General features: G+C 39.9%; 1 long non-coding RNA gene across 1 annotated transcript in view; it reads right to left on the bottom strand.

Annotated features, from left to right (window-relative positions):
- LOC141420754 (uncharacterized) overlaps nt 1–27,803 on the bottom strand; it is a 123,967-nt gene that overhangs the window by 82,922 nt on the left and 13,242 nt on the right. Inside the window, exons 2-4 of the long non-coding RNA XR_012445322.1 lie at nt 24,696–24,806; nt 23,135–23,206; nt 4,935–5,172 (exon numbers count right to left, since the gene is read on the bottom strand). This is a non-coding gene — a long non-coding RNA (uncharacterized lncRNA). The remainder of the gene's footprint in view (nt 1–4,934; nt 5,173–23,134; nt 23,207–24,695; nt 24,807–27,803) is intronic.

Here is a 27,803-nt window from a genome sequence, read left to right on the forward strand (position 1 = left end):
ACTTCCAGCCCTAAACCATCAACAAAACCATAACCTTAACTGTTGTACTAGCCATAACCCTAAAACTAACCTGAGCTATAACATCACTTGCCCTAACCCTAATCCTAACCCAAACATACCCTAACACTAACAAAAATCCTAACCTAATGATAAATAAAAAGAGTAAGCCTTAGTTAGGACTAAAGGATTCGAGTCAAAGCCACACCTGTATCCTAGACCAAGGTCTATCCATAGATTAAATTATACCCCTGACCTAATCCTTAATATTAACCATATCCATTGATGTGACACAACTATAGTACTAGTCCTGTTTTGAACTCTGACCAAACACTAAACCTAGCCCTAGCCTTAGAGTCAGTCATAGGGATAACAGTAACCCAAATAAGTAACCTTAATGCTAAGCCGAGGTTAAATCCTAACTCCAAGCCTAATGTTAGCCAAAGCTATAAACCTATCCATATCCCTAACCATAAGAAATTTTCTCCACATAAAAGAGTTCTTATTTTGGACCAATATTCAACATGGGTCATAATGCATTTATATTCTCTACTCTAAACATACACCTAAAACTAGCTTTAGATAGCTACAACCGTAGCTCTCCCCTGAACTGAAACTAAATCCTACACCTAGCACTAGCATAACACCAACCTTAATCCCATACATGAACATAATATGAAGGATTTTCCCTATATAGAATAGCTCTTTTCTTTATTTTATTATCTTATTGTTTTACTGGGGTACATTGTGATGTTTACAAAAGTTCTTGCAACTGATCATTTTGAAATTCACCTAGTTCATCATTCTCTTCTAAAATAACATCCCTCATTCCTAGCATAGTTTCAACAAGTCTCATTTTTATAGTCACATACATGAATACAAAATACTTCCACCACTTTTTATCTCCTACAACCATAGAATAGTTCTTATTTGGGAGAAAAATTAATTTTTCTTATAAGGAAATTATATGTCCCATGGGAAAGACACATGTTACTGTTCTAAAAGCAACTTTAGGTTAAGAATGCTATACAATGTTATATTCTAGGAAATCACTGTGCCTCACAGGACTTCTCTGAATTTTAAATAGACATTTTGTAGCACCTTTAACTCATGATCATAATGCCTACACTCAAATGTAGCCTTAAAATGGGACCTAACATTGCACTACCCTGAAACATCAACATACATCTGAACCTCACAAAAACCCTAGCCATTAGCTAGGCCTGAAAGAGACTGCAGTCTCTGAAGTGGGTATACCACTGGCTGGGGACAATCCACAGCCTATGCTATGAAGAATACAGGTGTTGGCAACAGGCTGTAATGTTTTCCTTGCATATACACAGGGTTTGAGTATAGAAGTGCCCTCTGCCCTGTAGATGACTGGAACAATCCAGATGACTATGCCCTGCAAAAACCATGAGCTGCAGACAATCCAGAATCTCTGTGCTTCAGACACACAGGAACCAGGTAGGGGGTTGTCTGCCCTGCAAACACCCAGGAGTGTAAGACACATTGTTGCCTCTCATGGAAAAATCTGGGGTCCCTAGATAGGACTGTCCTTTGCCATGAAGACACCACCACACTCTGCTCTGCCGGCACACAGGGTCCAAGTCAGGATGCAGTCTCTGACAGTAAGACACCTGGAAAGAGTCGAATATATTCTCTGCTTGGCGGCAACAGGGGCTGAGTACAACACAGAGCCTCTGCCCTGAAGATAACCCAGAGGCCAGGGACAGCCCACAGTCTCTGCCATTCACACCTCAGACTCTGTATTGCAGAAAAACAGAACACTTCAGCATCTTCTGCCCTGCATAAATACAGGACTTGGTTGAGGATACGCCCTCTGCCCTGTAGACCTCTGAGCCTGAGAGCAACAGCCTGACACCTACGTTTACAAAAACCTTGAGAAATCCAGTGTCCTCTGCCCCATAAATTAAAAAGCCAGGCCTAGGAGTTGGAGTACAGAGGTATTCCTCCAAGGATAATTTATCCCAAACATTTTTAAACATTAATACCAATTTTATGGAAACTTTTCCACAAACTGAGAGTGCATCTGCTTGGTAATTCACACTGTGAAATTGGAATTCCCCCAGTAACAAAACCAAAGTTATCACAAGAAAACCATGCCCAATATGACTTAGGAATAAAGAAACAAAAACCCTCAACAAAATACTAACAAGTTGAATATAGTAACACATAAACAGAGTTATATGCCAGGACTGATAGGGATTTTCCAAGGAATGCAGAATTGATTAACATCCAATTTCAAATGATGTAGCATGTCCTAAATAAAATAATGAATGGATCACCTCAACAGATGAAAGATAAGTGGGATCTTGGGTACATTCAGTGGTAGAGAATTTGCTTAGCATATGGAAGGGAATCCATGGGTTCAATTAACAGCACCAAAAAAAGAGAAGCCTCAAGAAATAAGAGTCTCTCAACATACTACTACTAGAAGGGCATTACCCTCAACCTGATAAAGAATATTTACCAAGTACCCACAGATGATCTCACAAAAGAAACAATGAATCAGTGAATGCTTAATCCCTACTAGAAGGAACAAGGTAAGTATAGCAACTAGTGCCAGGTATATTTAATATAGTAACACAGGTTCCAGTCATGGTGATTAAGCAAGGAGGAAACTCATCTAGAATGGAACAGAAGTTAACTTGCCTCTACTAACATATGGTATGCGCTTATATACATGAAATCCTAAGGAATATGAACACACACACAAAATGTTAGGATAAAATGAGTGCAGTCAAGTGGCAGAACTAAATTTCCAAATTTTTAAACCTCAAATGAATTTACATATGTATATATGTGTGTGTGTCTATATATATATATATGTATAAAATACATATTTTTTTAACCAGCAACAACCATTCCCAACAGTGAAATTTCAGAAGAAAAAATTAGTAGCATTGAGAAGAATAAGACACTTAAGGGAAAAAAAAACTAACAAAACTGACACACTTTTGCACAGAAACAAACATTTTTGAAGTAAATGAAGATCTAGATAAATGAAAACACAACACAAAATATGAGATTTGAGGACTTAATTTTGTTTAGACGGCAACAATCTCCAATTTTTCTACATGTTCAACTCATTCACAATTCCAAATGGCTTTTTGACGAAACTGACAAACCGTATTTTTATTCATATAGAAATGAAACTAAGAACAGTCAAAAGTCTCAAAACAGCAAATAATTAGACTGAACTTTCCTAACTGCAAAACTTACTATCAAACTACAGAAATTAAGACAATGTGCTAAACATAGACATACAGATTAAAGACAGAATTCACAGTCCAGCAATAAATCTGGTCAGTTGATTTAAATGAAAAACAGGAATCAGATGTGGTGAAACATGTCTATTATGCCAGCACTGGGGAGGCAAGTCAGAAAGACCACAAGTCTGGTGCAAAACTGGACTACTTTGTGAGACCCGGTATTAAAAAACGGCAACCAGACATTTCAGTGCAGCAATAGACTTTTCGACAGTACTGAGACAACCAAATGCAAACATGCAAAAGACTGAAGTCAGACCCCTCACTCACAATATACACAAAAATTAGTTAGAAATATATCAGACATGAATGTAAGGTCTAAAATTTTAAAGCCCTTTGAAGAAAAGTGGAATAAATTACCATGAGTTTGGTTCACGCCATTATTTCCTAGATATGACATTAGAACAACAAGCAGCAAAAGAAAGAATATGCTGGACCTCATGGAAACTAAAAACAAAAGCTTTTGTGATTCCAGTAACACCATCAAAAAAATTAAAATGAAAACACAAAATAAGAGACAACACTTGCAAGTCATACATGTGACAGGGGAAATGTGTATACAATTTATAAGAGTTCCTACAATTTGAAATAAAAAGTTTATAAAGTTATGAGAATTTAAAAATCACATAATACAATAATAAGACAACCAAAGTAAAACACAGTTAACAAGTTGGAAAGAAATTTCTTCAATATATACGCATGACCAACAAGCACATGAAAGTGAGCTTGATCTCACTCGTAGAACTGCAAATCAAAACCACTACCTCCCCATTAAGTTGGTTAAAATCAAAGCGGGCAATGAAGATTGGTAAAAAAGATATGGAAAATCAAAATCCTCAGTACTTGGTCATGAAACTACAAAACGGTGCAATATTTCTGAAAAGTTTTGCAGTTCCTCAAAATTTAAATGGAGGAGTTATTATACGCCTAATATAATACTGCTAAAGAAAAACGGATCTACACACACAAAAAAAACTGTGTTCAAAACAGCATTATACCTAATTGCCCAAGTATAAAATAACCCAAATGTCTATTAATTATGGCTTCTTGGTCCTCTGGCAAAGATCAAGTACAAATGTTTATTAACTGATAAATGAGTATTAAAAACTTGGGATGTCCACAATATGGAAACTTACTTAACATTAACTAAGAATGAAGGAGCCAGGCAAATTTGCCTAGTGTCAATAATCCCAGTGATGCGGGTGGTGAACACCAGGAAAAACCCAGTTTGGATCCAACCCTGACCAAAAAGTTAGCAAGACCCCCATCTCAACAAGAAAGATGGATGAAAAGTCCCCACCTGTACTACCAGCCATACGTGACAAGGATCATGGTCACAGGCGATCCAGACAAAAAAGTGAGACTCCATCTAAAAAATGACCTAAAGCCTTTTATTACTTACGACAAAAAGCACACCTCGCCAGGAGGAGACTTGGGGTTGGCGCCCGCAGCCCCTCCCCCCTCCTTCCCCCTCCCCCACTCAGACCCCTAAGCCCGCAGCCAGGCGCCCACGCCCGCTCTACCCGCCAGGCCGCCACTCGCCCGCTCCCGCAGGCACCGGGAGAGATGGACCCCGCCAGGCGCGCTGCCTGACTCTCCCAGACAAAGGACAAGGGCCCTGCCTTCAACTACCCCACAGTGTACCTCAAGTCCATGAGCGCCTCCACTGGGTCTGCGGCCCACTCCACTGCGCGCGGCTTCTTCACGCATCTCTTCCCTGTGGAAAACAGCTTCCAGAATGTTCTGGAAGGCGCATGCGGCCTTTTCCTCCACAGCGTGCTGCAGCGCACACCATGATTGGCTGGCACTGGGTCGCTAGGCGGGGCATCTCTGCATCACGTGAGTCCTGTGCTGCTTGTTGCAGCAGCGCTGTTACCTTGCTCTGAAAATAATCCCAAATATAAACCTCAATTTAACTCCATCCCTAAAGAAACATCGCCCTAACTCTAACCTCAATCATAGTTCTAGCTGTAAACCTCATCTTAACACTAGCCCTTATTCTACCTAAAACTACTCCTAACAAGCACTAAATCTAACCCAGCCCTTGAAGCTAACCCTAGCCTAAGTCCCAATCCATTAGAGCTAGTTCTGATGCTAACCGAACTAAAACCATTCACCTAACTCTCAAATAAAAAAATACCCTAAAGCTCACACTAACATTAAGCATAGCCCACGCCCAAGGCCTAACACTAATCCTAGGATAATTCTTTATGTAAAATAGTTCATACATGGAAGACTCAAGATCAATTCTCTTCCCATTCTTAACTCTAATGCAAAGGATTTTTCTCTATTTAAAATGGTTCTTATACAGGAGAAAAATTCATTTTTCTTCATAAGGCCATTATATGATCCATGGGACAGAGCCTGTAAATACTATTCTAAAAGCAACTTGTGGGACTTTAGAATGCTACAATATATTCCATGAAATCACTGTCTGCCTTATAGAACTTCTATCAATTTTAAAGAGACATCATTTTTAAGCAACTTTATTACTGGTCGAAATGCACATATATGCTGCATGGAAAGAAGTGTTTACCTGCCATTCAACCCTCTCACTGTACCTAACTGTAACTCAAACCATAACATCACACCTAACCATAATCTTAAATTTAACTCTAACCTAGCAATTGTTCTAACACTAGCACTAGTCTTAACCATGGCCCATAAGCCCAAACCTAACACTAACCATGGCCTTTCCCAAATATAAACTTAAAACTAAACATAAAACTAGCCATAACTTAAGTATAACAATAACCCAAGACCAAGACCCAGCCCTACCCCTAACCTACTCCTAAAAGTAGCCCTATCCTTAAACCTAACTCAGACACTACCACTCACTAAGCATAGCCCTAAAATTAACCCTAGTACTAGTGTTAACCCTAAATCTAAACTAATCCTCATCTTAGCCCTAGAATACACTAACCACTATCGTCAACTCAAAACATAAACATCTTAACACTGACATTAACTCTAACTCTAATTCTACCCCCTAACCTAACTCTAACACTAGTCCTCTACCCCTAAATCATAGCCATGACCATAACCTCAGCCTTTGGCCTAGCGTATCCTAAACTTAACCCTAATTCAAACACTAACCCTAACTCTAGCCCTAGGATGAATCCTAACTGTATTTCTAACAGTAACTCCATCCTTGTCCCTACCATAATGTGAATCTTAATACCAGTCTTAAACCTAACCTTAATCATGGCCCAGGACCTAGCCACAAACCTAAATGAAACCATAACCCTAACAGCAAAACATGCCTTAGCCTTAGACCCAGACAAAAACCTAACTCTAACCCTAGAACAGGCATAATGCTAACACTACTTCTATACTTAATCCTATCACTAGCCCTATCCCTAATCGAAGAGTAAGCCTACCTCTAACTTCAACCTAGCCTAACCTTATCCTAACCCTAGTGATAGCCCCAGTCTTAAACTTAAGGCTATTCTAAACCCAGTCCGAGATTTCATCCTAAACTTAATCTGACATCTAAGTCTAGTGATATAGTTTCCCCTAACTGTAGTTATAACCATAACCTTAACCTTTTTCCCTAGCCATAAACCAAAACTTAATCCTACCTCAAAAGGTCACACTTGCCCTAACCCAAACTTGCCCTAACACTATCCATATCCTAACCTAATGCTAAATGTAGGACTAGAGTGAGTCACAGCCCTAATGTTAGCTACAACTATCACCAGTCCTAGACTTACACCTATCCCTAGACTTAGCTATACCTCTGACCATAATCATAATACTACCCCTAGCCTAACACAACTATAGCCCTAATCCTGTTTTGAACTATGACCAAACACTAAACCTATCCTTAAACATGGTTTTAGCTCTGGACTCAGTATCAGAGCTAACACTAAACCTCACATTTAGCTTAATGCTGGGCTGAGCCTAAACCCGAAAGGTAAACATAATGCTAACACAAGCCCTAAACCAATCCAGCAGTCTAACCCTAAGAAATTATCTCCATTAGGAAGACTTCTTATTTTGGCCCCACATTCAATATTGCTCATAATGCATTTATACTCTCAAGGAGAAAGAAGAATGTAACTCCCTTATAAAGTGAACCTTATCTCCAAACATACACCTAAAACTCAACACTGGCCCTACCCTAAACCTAACCTGTAAACTAAACCTAGCCCTTACCCAGGACCAAGCCTCACCTCACCCTGAACCATAATGCAAAGGACTTTTTCTTTATATACAATAGCCCTTTCTTTCCATTTTTTATTATATTATTCTTTAACTGGGGGTACACTGTGACATTTACAAAAGTTCTTGCAATATATCATGGTTGAATTCACCCCCTCCGTCATTCTCCTTTGTATTCATACTGTTCATTTCTTTAATAGTTTCAACAGGTGTCATTTTTCTATTTAAATACATGAGTACATAGTTTTCCACAACATTCACCCTCCTACACACGTAGAACAGTTCTTATTTGGGAGAAAAGTTCATTTTTTTCTCATAAGGCAATTATGTGATCCATGGGAAAGAAGCATGTAGTTTCCCGTCTCAGAGTAACTTAAGAATACTGTTTAGAATACTACACAGTATTATAATCCAGGAACTCACTCTGTGCCTCATAGAACTTCTATAGATATTATTTTGGAACAACTTGAATTGTTGCTCCTAATGTTGTAACTCAAATGTAGTCCAAAATTTGTACCTAACCCAAGCACTATCCCTATTCATAAACATAAATCTAAACCTAACTATAACCCTAGCTATTGACTTAACATTGACCCCGGCACTAGCCCTAACCCAATCACGGTCCTAGCCATATCCCTGGGCTTAATCCTACACCAAACCCCTAAGGCTAACCAGAGCCCAAACACAAATGAATTCCCTAACCCTAAACCTACACCCAGTCTGACACTAGCCCTAGCCTTAAACATAAGTCTAACACTACACAGTAACTCAAACACTAACCCTATTCTTAGTCCTATCACCAAACTTAGAACTAAAGTTAACCCTATCCCTCACCCTTAACCTAACCTTAATCATAATCCTAAACATAATCCATAACCACAGGAGTAACCTTAAGCCAATCTCCACTTCTATCTCTAACCCAAAACTTACCCAATCTTTTGTAATGTCCCAAAAAATACCACTAGAAATAAACCAAAAATAAAATCAAACCCCTACTCTATCATTAAAGAAAACCATAATAAAACAGATCAATAATCTGCAGCCTAACCCTACAGATAACATTAACCTTCAATCTAACCCTCTTCCTGGCCCAAGCAAAGCACTAGCCTTGACCAGGACTCAACCCTTCCCTAAAACTAAATAGTATCACTAGTTCTGTCCTTAAATTTCAGTCTAACTCTAAAATTAACCACAACATAAACCTACACATAACCCAAATCCTCACCGTACAACTAACCTTAACACTAGCCATAGACATAAGTCTAAAACTACCCCAGGCCCTAAAATAAACTAAAACATAAAACAAAACCTACCATGTATGAAAACCTAACCCTAATTCTAATGCTAATAATCCTAACCTTAGCTATGACAGTAATCCCAAACAAAAGCCTAAACCTAACACTAACCCTAAGCTTAACCCCCACCCTACCTCTAACCTTTATTATGGACCTAGCCATAAACCTCATCATAACACAACCCCTAATTCTACCTTAAATCTAACCTTAACCAACACTAAATAAACTCAGTCCTTGAACTAACCCAAGGTTAAGTATCAAAGTGAGTGCAAGCACTAATCCTAACCCAAGCAAAACCATTTAGCCATGTCAGAAAGAAAAAAATATCCATTAACCTCCCACAAACACTAGTCTCAGTGCTACCTCTACACCACAATTTAAATACAACCCTATCAAAAATACTACATCTCTAAACCCTAGCATAGTTCTAAACTTGCCGTAACCATAGCAGTAACCCCAACCTTAACCTAAGGCAAACCCTAACCTTACATTAATCCTAACTCCAGCCCTAGGACTATCCCTTACCTCAATCTTTATCCTACCATAATTAGAGGCTTAAATCCTCCTCCTGCCCTAATACCATGGCTAGCCCTTGACCTAGCCATAATTAAACCATGTAACCCAAACCTTAAACCTAATAGAAACACTAGCATTCTCCTAAGACATAACCTTAATAATAACCCTATCCCTGATAAGACTAATGCTAACATTAGCTTTAGCCTTAACCCTATCTAAGTCTAGGACTAGCCCTAAACTTAACCTTTCCTAATCCTATCCTATGCTCATCCTAACCCTAGTTCTTTACTTAGATCTATTCAAACACTAGTCTTAGTCTTGACCCTAAATCTAAATGTAAATCAAAGCCTTATGCTCTAACCATAAACCATACCACAAACATATCCTTAATCCCTGCCCTTAACCATAACCCAAGGTAACCCTAATCCTAACACTATCACTAAATCTAGCCATAGGACTACCCCTATCTTTATTTCTCACCCTAACTGTAATCGTGATCCTACCAGATGGAGTTAACTCCACCTAACCCTTAATCCCAGCCCTATACCAACCTGAACCCAGGCCTTAGACCTACCCATAAACCTAACCCTATCCTTAACCCTAACACTAAAACCCGTCTTCACCTTAGACCAAGCCCTAAACCTAACACTAACCACAATGGAAGGCTACTGATATCGCTATCTCTAGCCTTAATCCTACCGGTAGACCTATCCCAAATGTTAAGACTAAATCCTTCCCTTGCCTTAACACTATCATAACCCTAGGCAAAACCCTAGTTCTAGATTTAAAATTTAAAGCTATTCCTAGACTTCACCCTAAACCTACCTCTATATCTAAGCCTAGTGTCACCTCTAACTCTAAACTATATCCATTGTAACCTAAACCTTGCCCTAACCATAACCCTAAACCTAATCCAAACCATAACCCTATCACTTCACCTAGCCCTAATCCTAAACCAAAATTACCCTAACCTTAACAAAACTCCTAACACAATGGTAAACACAGAACTAAAGCAAGCATTAGCCCTATTTATAGCTACAGCTATAAATAGTCCTAGACCAAATCTATCCCTAGACTTAACCCTGGTCATAATCCCAGTATTAACTGTAGCTATTGACGTAACCTAGCCTAACATAACCACAGCCCTACCCATGTTCAACTCTGACCAAACCCTAAACGTAGCCCTGCCCTTAGAGTCAGTCATAGGGATAACCATAACCCAAATACTAACCTTAATGCTAAACTGAAGCTAAATCCTAACCCCAAACCTAGTATTAGCCAAAACCCTGAATCAATCCATAACCCTAACCATAAGAAATTTTCTTCATATACAAGAGTTCTTATTTTGGACCAACCCTGGATGTTTCTCATAATGTGTTTATATTCTCTAAAAGAAAGAAGTATGCAACTATAGTTATAAAGCACACTATATCTAAATGTGTACCTATGGTATATGGTACAAACATGCATATGAAACTAAACTCAACCTTAGCCCTCCCCTAAGCCTCCACTTAATCCTACACTAATTCTAGCCAAAGACCAACCCAATTCCCATCCTTAACCACAATGGAAAGGATTTTCTCCTTATAGGGTATCTCTTTATATCTTATTGTCATATTGTTGTACTGGGGTACACTGTGACTTTTACAGAAGTTCTTGCCATTTATCATTTTGAAATTAAGCCAATCCATAATTCTCCTCTATAATCATACCCTTCATTCCTAGAATAGTTTCAATTGGTCTCATTTGTATATTTACATACACAGGTAAATTATATTTCCACAACATTTACTCTCGTACAATGATAGAATAGTTCTTATTTGGGAGAAAAATTCATTTTTCCTTGTAAGTCAATTGTATGATCCACGGGAAAGAAGCAGGTAGTTGCTGCTCTAAAAGCAACTTAAGGTTTAGAATGCAACATAACATTGTATTCAGGGAACTTACTCTGGGCCTCATAGGTCTTCTATCAATTTGAAATGAACATTATTTTGCAGCAACCTTGTTACCTGTAATACCAAAACTCAATATAGTCCTAAACTGAGACCTAACCCTGGCAATGTCCCTAAACACACACAAATCTACAACTAAATCTAACACTAACCATTGAAATAACACCAACACTAGCCCTAACCTTAACCCAGCCATAGTTCTAGCCATAGCCCTAACTCAAAACCTACACCAAAACCTCAATCCAAAACCTCAATCTAGCCCTAGCCCTAAACATAACTCTACCTCTAACACTAACCCAACACCTACCAATAAACCTAGATCTAAAGGTAAGTAGCACCATCATCCTTAACCTAGACTTAATCCTAATCCTAACCCAAATCCTACCAATCCCTAAACCAATCCCTACTTCTTTTCCTAACAAAAACTTTGCCCTATCCTACAAGTAACCCTGACACTAGCTATAAACAAACCCTTACACTAGCCTCAGCCCTAAAACAAACCAAACCACAATACTAACCCTAGCCATATCTGAAAACCTAACCCTATCCTAATGGTAAGCCTAACCTTAGCACTGTCAATAATCCTGAATATAAACTTAAACATAACTCTAGCACTAATCATAACCCTCACCCTAACTCTAACCTTAACCATTGGTCTAGCTGTAACCCTTATATTAAATGTAACTCTTATTTTACCTTAAATCTAATCCTAAACTTAGCACTAAATCTAACTCAGCCCTGGAAGTTACCTTAGCTATGTCCTAACCCGAGGACTAGCCCTAACTCTAATTCAAACAAACCCATTCACCTAATTCTCAAATAGAAAATATCCCTAAACCTCACACTAACACTAGGCTTTGCCCTAGCCCTACATCAAATAAGTCTCAACATTACTTCTAAACTAAAAGCTAACCCTAATCCTATGATAAATGCTAAGACTTTTCTAACTGTACCTTAAAACTTGCTCTAGCTATAACCACAGTCCTAGCCTTAGCAATAAACCTAATCTTTATCTAAAGCAAACCCTAACCCTAACATTAATTCTAACACTACCTCTAGCAATAATCAGATCACTAGACCTAACCCCTATCTAAGTCTAATACTAGCCCTAATCTTAACCCTATCCTGACCCTTCTCCTAACATTAGTCCTAGATTTAAACCTGTCCAAATCCTAGTCTTAGTCTTGACCCTAACCCTAATTAAACACTGTGCTCCCTCTAGAGAGAAACTATAGTCATGACCACATACTTAACTTTGCCTTAGCCATACTCTAGCTCCTAACTTTAATTCTATCACTAGGCCTATCCCTAATCAAGACTGAGCCAAACCCTGACTTTAACCTAGCCTAGCCCCATCCTAACCACAGTCCTAACCCTAGTCCTAGAATGAACCCAATTCTATCCCTAGTCCTAGATTTCACCTTAACCCTCACTCTATATCTAAACCTTCTGCTACATTTAGCCATAAACCATAGCCATAATCATAACCTTAACCACTGCCTTAAACCATAACCCTAAACCTAATCCTAACCCTTACTTTTACACTGGTGTAGCCCTAACCCTAACCAAAACCTACCATAACACTAACCATAAACCTAACCTAATGCAAAACATAGCTCTAGAATGAGTCTTAGCCCTAAACCTAGTCACACATGTAGCCATATTCCTAGACCTAAATGTAACCATATCTGTCCATAATTGTAGTATTAATCCTAGCCATGGATACACCCCCTAGCCTCATACAACTATAACTCAATCCTGTTTTGAACTCTGACCAAACCCTAACCCTTTTCCTTAATCTAGACATAGCTCTGGATTTAGTCATAGGGCTAACCCTAACACAAAGTCCAGCTTTAATCCTAACCATAAACTTAAAGTAAACTCAATTCTGGCCCTCACCTAAATATTACCCAAAACCTAGGCCTAGCCCACGACCAAGTCTATTCCCATTCTTAACCCTAATGTAAAGGATTTTTCTCTATGTAGAATAGTTCTTATGTGGGAGAAAAATTCACTTTTCTTCATAAGGCAATTATGTGATCCATGGGAAAGAAGCATGTAATTGCTGTTCTAAAAGCAACTTAGAATTTAGAATGCTACAATATATTATACTCCATGAAATCACTCTGTGTCTCATAGGACTTCTTTCAATTTTAAGTAGACATTATTTTTAGCAATTTATTATTGTTCAAAATGCACACATATGCTGCATGGAAAGAAGTATTTACCTGCCATTCAACCCTCTCACTATCCCTAACTTTAAACCAAGCCCCAACATCACACCTAACCCTAACCCCTACCTAACACTTCTTCTAACACTAGCACTAGTCTTCACGATAGCCATAGTCCAACCCTAGCACTAATCATTGCCTTAGCCAAATTTCAACTTCACACTAAACATAAAACTAGCCGTAAACTAACCATAACAATAATCCAAGACCTAGACCTAGGCCTAAACCTATCCCTATTCCTAAAAAGTAGCCCTAACTTAAACCTAATTCAGGCACTATTACTAACCATAGCCCTAAAACTACCCCTAGTCCTAGTGCTAACCCTAAATCTAGGCTAAACCTAGCCTTAGCCCTAGCCTAACCTTACCACTATCTGTAACTCTAAACATAAGCTTAGCTCTTGATTTTGCACTCACCATGTCCCAAGTCCTATCCCACATACTAATACTGACATTAACCCTAACTATAATCCTAGCCTAACTTCTAACCCTAACACTGGGCAATGACCTAAGCTTAATAACCTCATCTATTCCCTAGCACTAACCTAACAAACCTTAACATACTAATTACTTATAACCCTACCTTGAGCATAAACATAATTCTACTGCTAGCCTTGCCCCAAATGTAGCCTTAAATTGAGACCTAGCCCTGGCGCTACCCTGAAAACTAAACATAAATCTCAACTGTAACCCTTGCCATTAACTTAACACTAACCTTAGCCCTACCCCTACCCTAGCTAAAGTCCTAGCCATATCCCTAGCCTTAATCCAAACCTAATCATAACTCTAGCCCTCACCATAATTCAACCAATACCCTAACCCCAAACCGAAACATAACCCTGACCCTTGCACTAGCCCAAGCACAATAGCTAACTCTAACCTCACCACTAAGCCAAAACCTGTATATAATTCTATCCTACACCTAGCATTATCATAGATTTAAAAGTAACCTTAAATCTCACCCTTATTCTGCCCTCAATCATAATCCTAAACCAAAACCTAGCCTAATTATAACACTATGTGTAACCCTATGCTCAGTTCTAGACCTAACTTGAATTATTCCTTAGCAAATCACTAACCATAGCACTTGCTGTAAACTGAAACTAAAATCAAACTCTAACCCTATCAGTAATACTAACCATAACAAAACTTGACACTAACCCAAGCCCTAACCCTAAAAATAACATTAACTCTAACCTAACCCTATCCCTGGTCCAGCACTAGCACTGACTCAGACCTCATCCTCTAGAAAAACTTAATTCTAGTACTAGTCCTAATCCTAACCTTCACTCTAACCCTAAACTTAACCACAAACCCAATCCTACTCCTACAACTAAACCTAAAACTGGCCATAAACTTAACCGTAACTCCACCCTAGCCCTAATCCAATTCAAAAACCGAACACAAACCCTAGCCATATCCCTAAACCTAACCCAAACACTCATCCTAACCCTAGCTCTAACAATAACCCTGAACTTAATCTAAACCTAACTTTAACCCTGAGCATAACCATCATGCTAACTATAGCCATAGCCATACCCTAACACTAACCTTATGACCAAGCTGGGGATCAAGACTTAGCATTAGCCTGGACCTCCAATTAGACCTTCCACTACCACTACAACTAAAACTTGCCCAAATTCTCTTGCTAACTCTAACTCTATTGTAGCATAAGCAGTAGCCCTTAGCCTAACCATATCATTATCCATAAAATAGTCATCACCCTAGAGATCCCCCTAATCCTAAAACTAGCCCTACACCAAGAATTAACCCTAACAGTATCCACAGCCCTAGGTTTAGGTAGGACTAACCCTAACCATAACCTTAAAACTCACCCTAGCCACAAACACATCCTATGAAATCCTAAAGATAAACCTAATGATCAACAAAATGCTAAACTTATCCCTAGCTGCAACCCTAGTCATAACCCTAATCTTTCAACACTACCCAATTCTACCTTAAATCTAACAGTAATACTAACCAATCCCTTGCACTAACCCTAGCCCTTGTCCTAACCCAAGCACTAGCCATAACCCTAACTGAATCAAAACCATTAAACTAACATGAACAAAAAACTATCCCTAATCCTTGCACTAATGCTAACCCTAGCCCTAGCTTTAGCCCTAGGGCTAACCATGGCACACACACTACTTCTAAACTAAAATGTAAATCCAAACCTATCCTAAGTCCTAACACTACCTTAACCCTAGCATGGCTCTTAAGCTAGCAATACGCCTATTCCTAGTCCTAGCAATAGCAGTAATCATAACCTAACCATAAGGCAAACCATGACAGTGGCTCTAAGACTAGCCCTAGGACTAACCCTAACTCTATTCCACCCAAATCCCAACTTTGACCCCATCACAATCTGAACCTTAATCCTAGCCATATCCCTAACTCTAACCCCGGCCCTAGCCATTAAACTAACCCTTACCCTAAACCTACCTGTAACCCTACCCTTAGCCTAGACCTAATTTAAACTAAGCCTAATCTAAATTTAAATCTAGTCCATGCCTAATGTTAACATAGCTCTAGCCTTAACACTATCTCTAGACCTAATAACAATCTCAGACTAGGTCTAGTCCTAACTATAACCTTAACATTAACCCTATCCTAACTGTAGTCCTAAATTTCACACTAACACTAACCTGAATCTAAGGCTAGTGAAATGTCTAGCCCTAAAACCATGGCTATGAACTTTGCCCTAACCATAACCCTCAATTTAATCCTAAAACTAACCCTTACACGTGTTCTAACCCTAACCCAAACTTACCCTTACACTAACCATAAACAAAACCTAAGGCTGAACATATTACAAGAGTGAGCCTTAAGCTGGGCATCAGTGACTCATGCCTGTATTCTTAGCTACTAAGGAGGCAGAGAGCAGGAGGATGAGTTCAAAGACAGCCTGGGCAAACAGTTTGTGAGACCCAAATCCACCACAGAAAGGGCTGGCAGAGGTGCTCAAGTCATGAGCCCTAAGTTTAAACTCCAGTACTACCAAAAAAAAAAAAAAAGCAAAACAAAAAAGAGCCTTAGCCAAATCCTAGCCCCAATTATAGCCATAGTATATCCCTAACTATAACTGTAATCCTGATCTTCACCCTAGTGATTGATGTTGCCCTAGCACTCACACAACTATAGCCCTTGTCATAACTCCCTAAAGCTAGCCCTAGCCTTGATTTTAGTCACTGTGCTGACCCTAACCCCATGTCTATGCTAAATCGTAACCCTAACACTAATGCCAGTCCTAAACCAAACACTGACTCTAACTGTAAGGAAGTTTCATCATATACAAGTTCTTATTTGGATGTTCTTATTTTGGATCAAATTTCAAAATTGCTCATAATGCATGTATATTCTCTAGGACAAAGCACTACTTAACTGCACTTATAAAGTGAACTCTTTTTCTAACCCTGAACTTAAATCTAAACCCCACACTATCACTAACTTAAATATAAACTTAACTCTACACCTAGTCCTAGCTCTAAGACCAAATCCTAAACCCATCCCTAAGCCTAATGCTAATGTTTTTTCTCTATATACAGTAGTTCTTATTTGGGAACAAATTTCATTTTTTTCTTATAAGGTAGTTATATGATGCATGGGAAAGAAGCATGCAATTGGTGATCTAAAAGTAACATAGTTAAGATTCAGAATACTATACAATATTATACTCCAAGAACTTACTCTGTGCCTCATAGGACTTTTATCAATTTTAAACAGGTATTATTTGGAACATAAATTATTGCTCAGAATGTACATATACACTGCATGGCAAAGGAGTATTTAACTGCCATCCAAACCTTAACACTGTTCATAACCTTACCCCAAAACATAACATTACACCTAACCCTTATACTAACACTAACTTTAACCCCAGCACTTGTCCTAGTCCTAGCAGTAGTCCTAACCATTGCCCTAGTAAAATCTGAACACTATCCCTAGCCCCAGTCCGCATTTCAACATTGACCATAAACATACACTAGACTTATCCTAACCATAACAGTAACCCATAACTCAGACTAGAATTTACCTTACTCTAGATCTAATCCTAAAAGCATCCCTAGCCCTAGCCCTAACCCAGGCACTATCATTCTCTAACCACAGCCCTAAAACTAACCCTAGTCCTACCACCAAACATAGATCTAACCCTATACCTAACCTTAGCACTAGCCCAAACCTTAACACTATCTATAATTCTAAACATAAACTTAGTTCTTTATGTTGCCCTCCCCTAGCACTAACCATACCCTAAGCCCTAACACGAAGCCTGACCCTGATCTTAATCCTAACCCTAATCCTAGCCAAACTCCCATCCCTTTTAGGCCATGACCTAAACCTAAACTATAACTTCACCCCTGCCCTTGTAATACTCTAACCCTAACCTCAACCCAAAACCTAACACTGAACTATCCATAAGCCTAACTCAACCATAATCCTACACATAGTTCTACCCTACACCCTAACCCAATTGTAGCCCTAAACTGCAACCTAGCCTTGGCACTCTATCTATACCTAAACATAAATTTAAACTTAACCAGAGTCCTAGCCATTAACTTAACACTACCATTTCCCTAGCCATAACCTAGCCATAGTCCTATCTATAACACTAAACCTAACCCAACCTTAGTCTTAGCCCTAACCCTAACCAATAACCTAAACATAACCTAACCTTAGTATTATACCTAAACCTACTCTTAATCCTACACTAACCCTAATTCTAACCCTATTTCTAGCTGTAGCACAAACCCTAGACCTAAAGCTAACCCTAACCCTCACATAAACCTAGTCTTAACCATAACCCTAAAACTAATCCTAGTCCTAACCCTAACACTAACCCTAATCCTAACCCCAGTTCTAGCCTAACTGCAAACTTCTCCTATCCTTAGCACTAACCCTAACAACAGCAGTAACCATAAACCAAACCTACCCTATGCCAAGCCGTAATTCAAAGCCTAGCATTAACTGTGTACTTTCATTAGACCTTTCCCTATCCTTAACTCTACCCATGCCTACCACTAATCCTAACCCTAACCCAAAAAGTAACACAAAGTGGAATATTCATCCTAACCATAACAACATCCGTAGACTTAGAAATAACCCAGCCATAATCTTAATTTTAAACCCAACAAGAGCTCTTCACCTAACTCTAACCTTATCCATAATGCTGACCTAAGCACTAACCCTGAACATAACATTAAAACATACCCTAGCCATAACCCTGATCCTGTGGAAAACTGACTCTCACCATAATTCTAAACCCACCCCTAACTCTAAACTTAACCACAGCCATAGCACTACCCATAATCCTAACCCTAATACTACCCAACCCTAACCCTAACTCTAACCCCAGCCCTTGTACCAATCCTAGCTCTAGCCCTAAACCAAACCTAACCCCAAAACAAACTCTTAGCCTAAACCTAACCTAAACACTAAGCATAACCATTACTCTAGTCAAAGACTTACCCTTACCTCTAACCCTAAGACTAAACCTATCCTTCCCAAACCCAAACTTTAGCCTAACCATAATCCAAACCAATACTCTAACATTAATACTAGCTCTACCCCTAGTTTTAGCCCTAGCCATATCACTAACACTAACCTAAAGCCTACCATTATTCCTAGCTCTAGTTCTAGCACTAATCCTAGTCTTAGGCCTAACCATAAAGCTAGCAATAAGTTAGCCCTAGTGCTGTTTCTAAACCAAACCCTAAACCTAACCCTAACCATAAGCCAAGATCTAACCCTAGCCCAAGCAATAAATCAAACCTAAATAAACCTACCCCTGAGACAAACCATAATCCTAACTTTAACTGAAACACTAGCTGGAGTTCTAGCCCTAGGACCAATCCTAGCTCTATCTCTAAGTCTAACACTGACCTTGATCCCAGTCCTAAATCTATATCACATTCCTAAAAACAACTCCCAACAAAACCTTAAACTTGACCCTAACATTAAACCTAATACTAACTTAAACTTTATCCCTAAACCTAACCCTTACCCTAACCTTAGCACTAGTCTTAGCATAAACCCTATACTTAACAGTCATTCTAACCCTAACCCTGACTCTAATCCAAACCCTAACACTCAAAAAGCCCTAGTCCTACCTAACATGTCCTCAAACGAACACTAAGATTAGCCCTAGACTTAACCTTAGTTATAAACCTAGCCTTAAACCTAGCACTACCCCAAAATATTACACTAACCTAGCCATAACCTCAAACCTAAATCTAACTAGTCCTAACCTGGACCTAAAACTAGCTTTAAACATAGGTTAGAGTATGTTGGCAATAATGGCGCCGATAGGTTTCCAGTTCTTACTGCACCCTTAAGTTTCTATTTCCCAGGGTTATGGTCCTGCCTCAGGTCTAACGTAAATTCCTCTTCTGCCCCAAACCTCAATCCGCATAAACCGTAAGATCCTAACCAACCAGCTCATGCCCAGTCTCACTAAGGGGGTATTTAAGTCCCTGCCCTTCTCTCCTGCACGCTCTTGGCATTTTTCCCTCTCCCACCGGCAATAAAGAATCTCTTGGCCAGATCACTCCTCTTCGTGTGGTCACTTTGGGCCTACAGGGTACATCCCTAAAACTAGCTCTTGTATAAGTCCAAGCTCTAACTATAACTCCAAACCTAACACTAGCCAAAATTCAAGCCCTAACCTAAGGACTAACTCTAACCCTACCCCTAAACTTAAAAATAGCCCTACCACCTAAACCTAATACTACACCTAACCAATCTTAAACTTAACTCTATCCCTATATTGAAATGTAGTTCTACCCATAACTCTAAACCTAAATGTAACCCTACCCCTGAAGTTAACTCTGATTTTAGCCCTACATCATGTTCTAATCCTAAAACTAAACATTATAATTGCTCTAGACCTAGCCCTTTCCAGAATCCTATCCCTAACCCTAGTCCTAGCCCTAATTCCAAAACTAGCTTAATAAATAACCTTAACGCTAGCTCTATCCCCTAACTGAGCCTAACCACTGGCCCTACCACTATTTGTAAAGCAAACACTAACCAAAACAGACCCTAAACCTAAGAGCAGCACTAGCCTTAACCCTAACCCCTAACCTCTACCATAGCCTTAACACTGATCCTAATCCTAGACCTAACCACAGGCCTAGGCCTAACTCTAAGTGTAACCCTAACCCTAACAATAGCCCTAGCTAAATCTAATCCTAAATTCAGCCCTAACCCTAATCATAACCCTACCCCTACCATAAACAGTAATCTTAGAGCTAACTCTATACCTCTATTTGACCATAACCCTTACCTAAGCCCTAATCTTAACAGTAGCCTCAGCCTAACCCTAACAGTATTCCTAGTCCTAACACTCACCCTAAATCTGAACCTAGCCCTAAACTTAACCCTAATTCTATCCTTACCCTAACTACTAAACCTCACTTATCCTAATCCTAACCCAAATCTAAAACTGACCCAATACTTAAACCTAACCACAAATTCTAACCATAACACAAACCCTAACACTTTAAACAAGCTCTTGCCCTAATCCAAGGCATAACCATATCCCTAAATCTAAATGTAACCCTGACCTTAGTCTAACACTAAAAGTAAACCTATCCCTAATTCTAAAGCTAACCTTATCATATTCCTAACCCCAGTTCTACTTTTCATGCAAGCCCTAGCTGTAGCAGTAGTCACAGTCTTAACCTTGTACCTCTCTGAACATAACCATAGCCTTAGCCATAACACAAATCCTAACCATAACACTAGCACTAAACCCAATCCTAACCCTAACTCTAAAACCAGCCACAGCCCTAATATTCACCTTAATCTTAACACTAGCCCTAATCATAACCCTAACCCTAACCCAGAACCCTAAACCTAAACCTAACCTTAGCCCTAAGCCTAATACAAACCCCATTCCTAAACATATTAATATAGCTCCAAACCTTACAGAACAGAGCAACTACCCCAACACTAAACAAACTATAAACCAAACAGTAGCCAGGCCTTAGCCATAACCCTAAACCTAAACTTTACCCTAACCCTACCTCTAGCCAAAACACAAATCCCTTTGGCTGTCCCATCACTGCCAGGCCAGGTCATCAGATTGGGGTGACAGTGAAACTCCATGGGAGGTGAGCCCTAGATCTAAAGTGTGAGCAACTGCCTCCTCAGGGAAGCTCCACATCCACCCTTGTGTGTCTCTGGGCACCCTCCACTTGTCTTTCAATTTCATGAGTCCATGTGCTCCTGTCTGGCACCATAAAGCCTTGGTGGCACCTCCACAGTTGGCTAGTGCTACTTCATTCACCATTAGTCAGTGTGGGCTATCTTCCATGACACTATTCTCTTTAGCGTGTGACTCTGCACTGCAACCCAGTTATTCTGCACCCTACCAAGATCTCTCTGTGAGGACAGTTCTGTTTTCCTCCACCTGCAAAAGAGTACCACAGAAGGTATGGGAGCCATGGTTTGCCTAGTTCTCACCAAACTCAGCCCTTAAATGTCCCCATTCTATAGATGGGCACCATCCCTCCTGACCCAAAGCCCACACAATGTTTTGGAGGGTCCACAGATGCCACTGGAGTATAGTGAGAAATTATCTAGAGGAGGCCATGATTACCACATCTATTGTACCTTCTCATGACATGACATCCAGTTTTCTTGGCTGACTCCACAATAGAACTGGAGCCCAGAATGTCTGGGACTGTCCTGCAAGTTTCACATAATTATGCTAATTGCATGAAAATGTGCCCCCACACAATAGTCTTGATTTATATTTATGCAATGAATGAGCCAAACTATCTCCTTCACAGATACTTCAGTGGGCCTGGAGCATTCAGTCTTCCATTGGGACTCCCTGATACTGCTACAGCTAGGCCAAGGGACCTCCCCAGATGGCCTGTGGACCTTCCTTCACAAAAGGGATCAATGCTTATATTAGTGAGACTTCAGGCAAAGAACTTCTTCATGAGTTGGACAGTCACCCAGAAGAGCACACAAGCCAGGTCAGCCCTCTATGCAGTGCTCAGCCTTGGCAAGACTTCCTATATTCATCCCCACTTTCTCCTAGAAAGACCCAATAGGTATTGTTCTCTCAATAGACCAGTTTACATGGTCAAACTAGAGCAATAGATGTAAAAGGCATGCCCAAGCCATAATCAGGAGTTGGGAAATCCTCTAGGCTTGGAGGTGGGGCATACCTAGTGAAGATCAGGTCCAGCACCTGCTGGGTGGTGGTAAAACTTCAGTAGGAGAACAGGAAGACAGGGATGTAAAATAGGTTCCCAAACAGCAGCGTGACACCAAGTAGTCTGCCAGTTTTTCCAGTATGCCTGCCTTCAGGGTCCCTGTTTTATAGGGGTCAGAGAGGGGTGGACCAACACATTTGCATCCTGGGGTGGGAAAAATGACAGTTCAACCATGAAACCACTAGCAAACTGGAAAAAGACTCCGTGCTATACAGTAAAGTGAAAACATCCCAAAATACATGGAAGATTCTGCTGTTCTGTGGAAGAATGGGAGTTGTGAGATGGCCTGCCTTCACATCTCTGGGTCACCTTTGGGATCCTCAGGAAAAATCACAAGAAGCAATAGGAGTCAGGGCTGACCCAGGATCTTAAGATGGGATCAAGACCCTCTGCTGGGTTGTATTGTGGCCTGAGCCTTCACAAATTCAGAGACAGCAAGAGTACACATTGGACTCACCACGGTCTCCAGCTTGGGCTGCTCTGGAATGTGGGTGCCTGGTCACCACATGTCCATCTTCTGCTTTCCCCACTGTTGGAGAAATGAGGTAATCCTGAGTCTCTTCCTAAGACAAAACCTCCTCAGGTGTCCTCTGGAATGCTCAATGGTCACCCACACATGATTGTGGATATCTGGACACAGTCACACCCACTTATCCAACCTCACTGTCCTGGGGCACATCTGGGTACAGTCAGCATCCCAACTTTGAGGAGACAGAAGTTTGTTGAGACCCAGTTCCTCCTCCAAAACTGTAAGTTTGACCTGTTACAAGTCATTAAGTCTCTCACAGCCTCCCTAGTCTCCCCACTTGCATCATCTGGATCAACTTACCATCTGCTTTCTAGGATGTCACAAGGTGTAATACCCATGCATACCTATATTCTCTGTGAAATCTGAGGCCTTGTGTCACTTATTGCTAATGTGCTAACCAGAGATGGAGCAATTAAAAGCAGCAGAGGAATAAAGAATGAAAAGTACACCAGATGTGGTTGTGAATGCCTGCATTCTCAGTAGATTGATGCAAGAGGATAGCAAGTTCAAGGCCATACTAGGTATTTATATTCTGTGCACTCAGATGCACAGCCGAATCTAGGGACTATCACAGGGCATACACAGTGAAACAGTCATAGGGACACACAAAGCCTTATGTAAACAGTCACATGCACACAGAAATATATATGTACATGCACACATATGCACAGACACCTGGACATGCTCCCAGACATACACATGCACACATACATTCCCACACATACTTGCACAAGAGCAAGCTGATGAAGTGCTACTGTTGTGTTAAGTGTGGAAGCAAAAGAAAGGATGAATGAGAGCTGGGAACTAGACCACCAAGTGGGACACTTCAGTCAGTGGATTGTCTCCTTAGCCCTGATGGATCCTGATAGCACTGCTGGGAGGAGGTGGATGTGGGGAGGTTCCAGGGGTCTGGTTGACAGGGAAATTGGGTGCATGACTGAGGATATGGAGAGTTACTGATTTCTGCATGGTCCTCACAGATGTGCAGGTGGGGAGAGAAGACACAGGATCTAGGAAGCTGATAGGTAAAGGACAGCTTCACAGGGGTCTGGGCTGTGGGCACCATTGGGCAAGTAGGAAAAGATCTACAGCGGAGCTTAATATTCTTAAATTTTATGGAGGTGCATGGACATTATTTATAGTTGAAACTAGGCCATGGGAATGGACAAACAACAGGAGGGTGTCAGTCAGGATCTGAGCTCATCCTGGAACCTGAGGACTGAGGGAGAATGAGGAACACTTATGTCATGTCCTGGTGCTGGATTCCTAGCTGAGGCACTTTCCATGCTGATAACGTTTGCCACTGGTCAAAGCCTCTAGAGCAAGAGTCCAAACATTCATCATGGCTATTTATACAGAGGACCCAGCCCTTTCCCTAGGCTCAGCATCCATGGGCTAGGGTGGAAGATGTGCTTTTGCTTTCCAGCAGCTTGAGATCACAGAGATGGGAAGCCTCCTACTATCTGCCTTCACAGCTTCTAGTAGTCACCTCATAACTTGGCTCCTCACTCATTGTCTGTCTTCCTAGACAGCAGTGCAGCATATCCTCTTCTTCTGCCCTTTGCTTCTGGCACAACAGGGTAGTTAGGAATTACTGAAACTGAACAAAAGGCAAACAAAAAGAGGTAAATAGGCCATTAACCCTGTTCCCTGTTAAAAACTGCTTTCAAAAACTTTGTCATAAGATACCAGATTAGGGCACAAGGCCCTAATGTTTACGGAGCAGGAGACCTTTAAAACAGATGAAGCTATAATGAACAAATGGAACTGCATCAAACTAAAAACCATCTCCTCAATAAAAGAAAACAGTCACTAGACTCAAAAGGCTGCCAACAGAATGGGAGAAAATCTTTGCTAGTTATTCATCCAATAAAGGACTAATATCCAGAACCTATAGAGAGGTCAAAAAACTCAACCCCATAAAGTACATATGGAAACACAAAAGACCTTGAATAATCAAAGCAATTCTAAGCAGAAAGTCCAATGCTGGAGATATCACAATATCCGACTTCAAACTATACTACAAAGTCATAACAAAAACAGCATGGTATTGACTCAAAATCAGGCAAGAAGACCAAAGGATTAGAATAGATGACCCAGAAAGAAACTCATGCAGACATAACCAACTGACCTTTGTAACAAAGGGACCCAACACACACATCAGAGAAAAGACAGCCTCTTCAACAAATGTTGCTGGAAAAACTGATATCCACATGTAGACAACTGATACTAAATCCCTGCCTCTCACTCTGTACCAAAATCAACTCAAATGGGATCAAAGACCTTAATATAAGGCCTTAAACTTTGAAACTACAGGAAGTAGTAAGTACGTACAATGGAACAGGAGGAATAGGGGAAAACTTCCTTAAAGAAAACACAAACTATTCAACATCTAAGAGAAAGAATTAACAAATAGGACTGCATTAAACTAAAAAGCTGCTGCAAAGCAAAAGAAACAGGCACTAAACTCAAACGACTGCCCACAGAATGGGAGAAAATCTCTGTTATCTATTCACCCAGTAAGAAACTAGTATCCAGAATCTACAGGGAATGCAAAAGAATCAACACCTCAATGAAGAAAAATGCACATGAATTAGGGAATTCTCAAAGGAAGAGGTATAAATACCAATAAATGCATGAAGAAGTGTTCAACTTCCCTGGCTATGAAAAGAGATGCAAATCAAAATGACACTAAGATTTCATCTCACCCAAGTAAGGATGGTTGTATTCACGGCCAATAACAACAAATGCTAGCACAGATGTGGTGAATCAGGAACCATTATATACTGTCAGTAGGAACGCAAATTAGTAAACCATTATGGAAAGCAGTATGGAGATTCCTCAAAATCTAAAGCTTGAACTGTGATATGATCCAGTGATTCTGCTCCTAGGAATATAAGTAAAGGAATGTTAAGACAGGATATAGTACAGACACCTGTACAATGATGTTCATAACAGCACTATTCACAATAGCCAAACTATGGGGAAAACCCAGATGCCCTACAACTGATGAATAGATTTTAAAAAGTGATATATATACACAATGGAATTTTACTCAGCCATAATGAACAACGATATCTGGTTGAAAAGTAAATGGACACAATGTTAAGTAAAGTAAGCCAGGCTGAGAAAGACAAAAGCCATGAATTTTCTCTCATACATGGAAGACAGAGCCAAAAGATAAACATACACACAAAAACAAACAGGATCCTACAGAAACTCATAATGTAGAACACGTTTGTAATAGTGGAACTACTCTATGGAATTTGGAGAAGGAGAGAAAGGAAAAGAGAACGACAGAGCACCAACAAAGTCATAAAACGTAACACCTGTGAAGGCAGAGATGTAAGGAGATATATTGAAAACTATTGAAATAATGGGGGTGGGTGGGAGGGTAAAAGGGTAAGAGAGAACAAGGAAAGGGGTTGAACACATAAAGTAAAGTGGACTCACAGTGGGGACACACTGAAAAACCCACTGGACCATTGACTTAAATATTAAGAAGAAAGCCAGGACTGTAAAATAGGTACTGGGGGGTATTTGTGAATGGAGGAGATTAAGGTGAGGGTGGATGGACTTCATATATTTATATGAAATAGAACAAAGCAACCTCTTGCAATAGGCTTTAAGTGGGGCGGGAGGTAGTGGAGAGGGAGAGTTGGTGGGAGTGATCTAATGAATGTACAACAGAAGTCTATTTGGGATTGTCACGATGAATCCCCACGTACAACAAATATATCCTAATAAAAAAATTTAAAAAACAAACCCCAATGAAGAAATGAGCACATGAATTGAACAGGGAATTTTCAAAGAAGAGACACAAATGACCAATAAACATATTAAGTGTTCAACATCCCTATTAAAAAATGCCAATCAAAGCTATATACACTAAGATTTTGTCTTACCCCACTTAGAATGGCTATCTTCTAAAACAAAAACAACAAATGTTGACAAGGATGCAACAAAACAGGAACCTTTATACATTGTTGGTGGGAATGTAAATTCATATAACCATTATGGAAAGCAGTATGCAGAGTTATATAACCATTATGGAAAGCAGTATGCAGACTATGAGCACATGATAAAAGCAAGAGCACACAAGGGAGGGGTGAGGATAGGTAAGACACCTAACAAACTAGCTAGCATTTGTTGCCCTTAATGCAGAGAAACTAAAGCAGATACCTTAAAGCAACTGAGGCCAATAGGAAAAGGGGACCAGGAACTAGAGAAAAGGTAAGATCAAAAAGAATTAACCTAGAAGGTAACACCCACGCACAGGAAATCAATGAGAGTCAATACCCTGTATAGCTATCCTTATCTCAACCAGCAAAACCCCTTGTTCCTTCCTATTATTGCTTATACTCTCTCTACAACAAAATTAGAAATAAGGGCAAAATAGTTTCTGCTGGGTATTGATGGGGGGGGAGCGGGAGGGGGTGGGGGCAGGGGGGAGAAATGAACCAAGCCTTGTATGCACATATGAATAATAAAAGAAAAATGAAAAAAAAAAAAACACTCATAATTGTACCACCCAGAAATTTTGATGCTATTGCTATTTTGGTACATATTCATCTACTCTTTCTTTTGAATGTACTAT

The sequence above is a fragment of the Castor canadensis genome, chromosome 2 (assembly GCF_047511655.1).
Source record: "Castor canadensis chromosome 2, mCasCan1.hap1v2, whole genome shotgun sequence".
In the NCBI taxonomy this organism is placed as follows: Eukaryota; Metazoa; Chordata; class Mammalia; order Rodentia; family Castoridae; genus Castor; species Castor canadensis.